A 6,000-nucleotide genomic window follows, 5' to 3' on the forward strand; every position below is an offset into this window, starting at 1 on the left:
TTGAAAATTATGTTTCATAAAAGCAATCTGCAACAAACGTAGAACAATGAATCAACTTCTTTCAAATTAAGCAACTTTTATATCAATATTTGAAATGAAATACTTATCTGACTATCAATTTGATAAAAATCATAACCTGCTCACAATGACATAATCCCATAATATAAACATTACAATTAACCAATATGAAATTGCCCCTTTACCTTGGAAATCGTTCATTTTGTTTGAGCGCATGCGCGAATAACTAACCAGATCAGTCATATTTATAGAATAGGTAGAAAGCATATTCCTCACAAAAAATTTTTATAGGACATAGAGCTGGGTACCATCTATTTGCTCCACTTTTCGAATGATTCGCGCCATCGCCAGAAAATTCTCCGACTAAACTGACGACTACGTTGATATTTAACGGGATTCCTCAAGCCCTCTGTAACCAACATTACGGAACGAAAAACGAGGAAGAATTGTCCAGCGTTATTTTTCGACCGATTTTAATGACTTTAGACTTGTTGGAACCGTTAGGACTCGCACCTTGTCATAAAAAGCCTTATTTTCCAAAAAATGAAAAAAAATAAAATTGTTTAAAAATTCACATTAATAATATTTAAACGCAAAACAAATAAAAAAGCGGGCTTCTTTATGACGAGGTGCCAGACATAACGATTCCAACAATACCAAAAACATTGAAATCGGTTCAGAAATAGAGCCGTACCATTGTCCCGCGTTTTTGAGGTGGACGAAAACCAAAAATTTTTAGGAAGGAAGCTAGCCTTCCGCCCCTCTCATGGCTCACGCTAATGTTTTTCCCCAATCCAGCATCGAAACTTACTGCGAATCTTTCCTCTCATATTTACGCTATTCCCCTATTTGTAGCTATTGTAACGTAGGGGTCAGCCACCTCGCCGAACCAAAGTAGATCGCACGCGTCCGTGTGCAATACCGATAGTATTGCACATTGCTGACACCCGGAATTCTTTTCCGGAAATGCGTCAAACCTTGGGCGTCGGCCGTGGATGTGGAGACTTTTTGGTTGTCATGTGTCGAAAGATCATTACGCTACTGACGACACATGACCTATTAAGCCTCCTACATATATGCGAGTTCCGCGACCCTCAAGTCGAGTCTTATTCTGTGCAAGCTTAGCCGCTGCCGCATCATCCGCGTTCCAAGGCCGTAATTCTAGTGTTCGTTCCACGGGAGCAGAGTACTCCACCGTATTCTAACAAACCTCTTGCCCAGTCGCCGTGTACTGGTAGTTAAGTCTAGTAATAGTAAATCCGAACCAAGTCGTGTAGAAATCATCGCGAGTGTGTATCTTTCAGTCGTGCCTAACACGTACCGTTCTGAAAGATAACAACAACTACTACGAACTGATCATAGTTAAATAGTGCGAGTAACCCATAACCATAAGAGAGTCTAGTCTCTCTAATAGTTGTGACGAATAGTCAATAAGCCCGCGAATGCTGCTCCAGCATAATTAGCGTTTACTGTAAGTATAATTGTAATACCTGAAAATACATAGTTTTGTATCAAATCTGCTGTTCCAACGTATGTTTATACATACTATCATTCACCCCGAATCTTGCCAACTCATTACATTCTTACCGCTCGGAGTGTAATACTTTAGTATATTGTACTGTGGGTCGGAAAGCTCAGTCGGCGTTTCTACTGACCCAGACTGTAGTGTCATGTCAGCCGAAACTCGACCGATAGGCGGCCATTACTACCCAGTACGTAACAAATCTGGTGACAGCAGTGGGATTTCGCAGGAAGTTCTGCTCCCATAGAATTTCCTCAGGGTGTAAACAGCTTTTTTTGACACAGTTTTATTCACAATTTTCTACTAACTTCCTATATAAAATGGCTTTTACCCCTACACGATCACCACCCGGACTTCCACCTCTTCCACCCGCTAATGGTAGCCACCGCGGAAATGTGTCCGTTTATTTAAATGTTTCCAACGGAATTTGCTCTCCCCCCGAAGAGAGGTATTAATCCAGCTCCAAACCGTACCATCCTATAATGGCTCCCGCGACGATCTGGGACCTTTTATAGAAAATTTAGAGAACATTTATTCTACCTAGTCGGACGCCGCTCGTCAGGAATTCGTTCCTTTAGTATTGGCCAAGTTAGTCGGTTCTGCTCGTGTGAGCGTTACTGGTAAACGATTCCCTACCGTCAAGGACTTGATCACTCACTTACGACGAAAATTTCAACCTCCCCGGACTTTTATAGATTTGGTCACACAATGTGGAAAATTAGCTATGCGTCCTAATGAAGCCTTAGGTTCGTAAGTAGTGTAGTAAGGCCGGTTCTGCCCCCCCCCTCCTGTCCACTCGGATGAGCCTGGTTGCGAGGTAGTGGGGGGAGCCACGAAGTGCTAAGCGGCGGTGGTGGGGGAAATCGGAGGCTCCACGTGAACTCGCAGCAGGTAGAGGCGAGAGGGTTGCGGGGGTGCGGGAGGATACTTGCAGCCTTTTGACGTCACACCCCCACTCGTCTGACGTCAGGTCCCAGTCGGTAAAAGCAGTTTCCTAGATGGTAAAACAGATTCTCCCTGCGTTTTTTTTTTGCTCGCGTAACCTTGAATCTTTGCAGCATGCTACTACCCCGCTGAACCCTCTTTACCCTAAATGTAGCTGAGTATGTTACTTTTTTTCCATAGCTCAGCAATTTTTGAACTAATATATAATAGCATGCACAAACACACAATTTATTCAAAGCATACTTGGTGCAACGTACTGTTCCGTTTTCTCGGTTAAATAAATCCGAGGATAAGGGCCAGGGGACGCATCAGTTTAACACAAATTTTCGAAAGATCGTAATCAAAACGATGTTTCCTACATTTGTGGACTCTCAAGGGTTTCGATTGAAAGATAATTCTTTTATAGTGAAAGAGTTTGCAGTTTTGCGCGATAAAAAAGTGTTTCACATTTTATTTTCACCACCATTTCCATATTCTTGGTTAAATGAGGCAGAGATAAAACAAGCAAAGTAAGTGAAATTGTTTAATTAAAACAGAAGCTTTTTACTGTAATATTTTTATTTTTACTTCTAGCTGGTTATATTATAACCATCACGGCTTAAATTGAACAGATGGCTATTCACCGTATTATAGGTATAAAGATGTTATAAGGAAATATGTGATAAATGAAGAAGAACAACAAGAGATATTCGTGAAAGGACTAGAAAAAAGGAATTGGCTTAGTGGTATCTGTGATTATACAATAAGTAATGCAGATGAATGCGAGTGGGGAGATTTCAAATTGAAAGACAGCAAAGACAAGTTGGATCTTTCCATGTGCATGAATCATGAAGGTTTATGTGCATTGAAAAATGTTTATTTTATGAAATATATGTATGAAAGAGAAATGTACAATAAATAAGAAACAAAATAAAATTACGTTTCAGTTATTTAAGCAAATTCCTACAACAGTCTTTTTGAAATGATTTTTAACACGTGTTTAAATTGAAGAATAAGCATATCGAGTTTCTACAGTAATTCTATTTTAAAACTAATTTTTATACACACACACACACACACACACACACCAATTGATGACTAAGTATATTAAATTTCATCTCAATATGTGAATTATAAAAAGATGTATCATGGATGAAATGTTTCACTCATTCCACTATAATCAGACTCGAATCAATCTTCCTCTTCTCCCATTTTTCGCATCAATTTTACATTCTCAAAATGTATACCGAACTTCGAAAAAAGTTTAGCTTAATTAAAACTGAGCACGAGTACTCTGCATGGGTACGTGAATGTCGTGATCGTATCCAGGAGCTGAGGAACGATAATCGGAATGCATCAGTGGGTACACGACAGAAACATTTTGCTGAAATCGCGAACATCAAGTGCCTTCTGCTTCGTGCATCAAAGGATAAAAGCTCCATTAAATTTGGATCTGGTTCTCATAATGCGGGAGAACTTATCTGGGAGGAGCTCAGATCAGCGTATAATAGCCGAATATGTAGTGGTATGGTGATAAATAGTAGTTACATTGAACCACGCAGCTTTCTATTAGATGCAGAAGAAATTGTGTACACCCGTGTAAACCAAGTATTTGATAGTGTAAATAGTGTTAAGATAAACTGTGTATTTAATGGACAATTTGTTTCTAAGGACATTAGTGATGATAAGCATGTATGTACAAAGAATAGCGTATTGTATAAAACTGATAATTTTAAGGAATGGTATAGACTAAATAATGTAGAGATTTTACTAAAAGAGTTGAGTGAGTTTCAAGAACGTGATAGTGGTTGGACTCTGGAGAAAATTCTGAGTTTAATAGTTAATATTAACCCACAAAAAACAGACTTCGCCTGTAAAAAAAGGCGGCAAGTACATAAACCATCTAGCATAAATAATATAGTAAAATTATCTAATTAAAAAAAGTAGTGAAATCCAAATATTAGGCAAGTATATTTTTTCACCTTACCAAAGTTAAATTTTCGAAAAAAAAAGGAACAAAACAGTTACTTCCCGGGCCCGTAATGTCCATGCACAGTGGGAAATTGAATCGTGTGTGAGATTCAGCTATAGCGTAGTATAGCAAATGTCATGTTAAAATACAGAGTGAAGTTAGCCGATCCACATACGATTCTATTTCTCACTGTGCATGGATATTACGGGCCCGGCAAGTAACTTTTTTGTTCCTTTTTTTTCGAAAATTTAACTTTGGTAAGGTGAAAAAATATACTTGCCTAATATTTGGATTTCACTACTTTTTTTAATTAGATAATTTTACTATATTATTTATGCTAGATGGTTTATGTACTGGCCGCCTTTTTTTACAGGCGAAGTCTGTTTTTTGTGGGATTTCATAACGTTTTGTAAGAGTATAATATTTAAAAAATTAAATTATTCTTTTAATTTCTACAGATTTTAAAGAAAATCTTCACCCTTCTCATGTTTTGAAACAGCAGCGCTTAACTAATAAAAATATATATCTTTATATTGAAAAAATATCGCAGTCAACACATTGATTTTATTGATATTTGTAATGTATTTTGTATAAATGAACTTTATAATTAATGCTCAGGCTAGTTTTTTAATGTTTTCAGTTTCACCATAATAAAAGTATGATTAAATTTTTCATAATCAATAAACATACTTTCAACATAAAAAAATAATGAAATAAAATGTATATATTTTAATTAATTTACATTTTCTGTTTATGAACATTTGACTTGTTACCAACATCTAACTTTGCCAAACTTCAGTAACTCCCTCAGCTGCTTCAGGTGATACAGGGGCAAGACTGGAATTTTTCATAATCAATAAACATACTTTCAACATATAAAAATAATGAAATAAAATGTATATATTTTAATTAATTTACATTTTCTGTTTATCAACATTTGACTTTTTACCAACATCTAACTTTGCCAAACTTCAGTAACTCCCTCAGCTGCTTCAGGTGATACAGGGGCAAGACAGGAAAAGCAATTCGTAAATCTTCAAATAAGATACAATGAAGCATATAATCGAAGTTGGCATTGTCGTTTTGCATACGCCGTTTCTTTTTAGCACCAATCATTGTCACCTTTATGCTGCTAACACTTGACAAAGGTGACATGAGAGATACATTGGCAAGTCGTCCTTATAACATTTCCTGTGCCAAAGTCCTCAAATTTTCGTTTCGTAAATTTCTATACACTTGAAACTGGTCTGATTTCTGGTGCTGCAAAATGCAGTCGAAACAACTAATTTTTAGACTGAGTTTTTTTCCATTGAGAATAAACGTGCATTTTTTCATCCATACCAATGACCAGTATACTGCCTCTCGTCTTGAATACTTGCATAGGTAATGGAGAAAAACAATCAGCAGCTATTAACTGCATTTTATATCATTTCATCCAATAAATCTCATACTTAAATTGTGGCTGAGCAATGGACGACGTTTATCTGAAAATCGGCTTATTCTTACTTTGCCAATCTTTCAATACTTTTTATATTTGCCTGTTTCAAATCTCAGAATACAGGAG

The sequence above is a fragment of the Prorops nasuta genome, unplaced genomic scaffold, assembly GCF_024137725.1.
Source record: "Prorops nasuta isolate Cenicafe-Biocafe unplaced genomic scaffold, Cenicafe_Pnas_1.2 PNAS00007, whole genome shotgun sequence".
Lineage (NCBI taxonomy): Eukaryota > Metazoa > Arthropoda > Insecta > Hymenoptera > Bethylidae > Prorops > Prorops nasuta.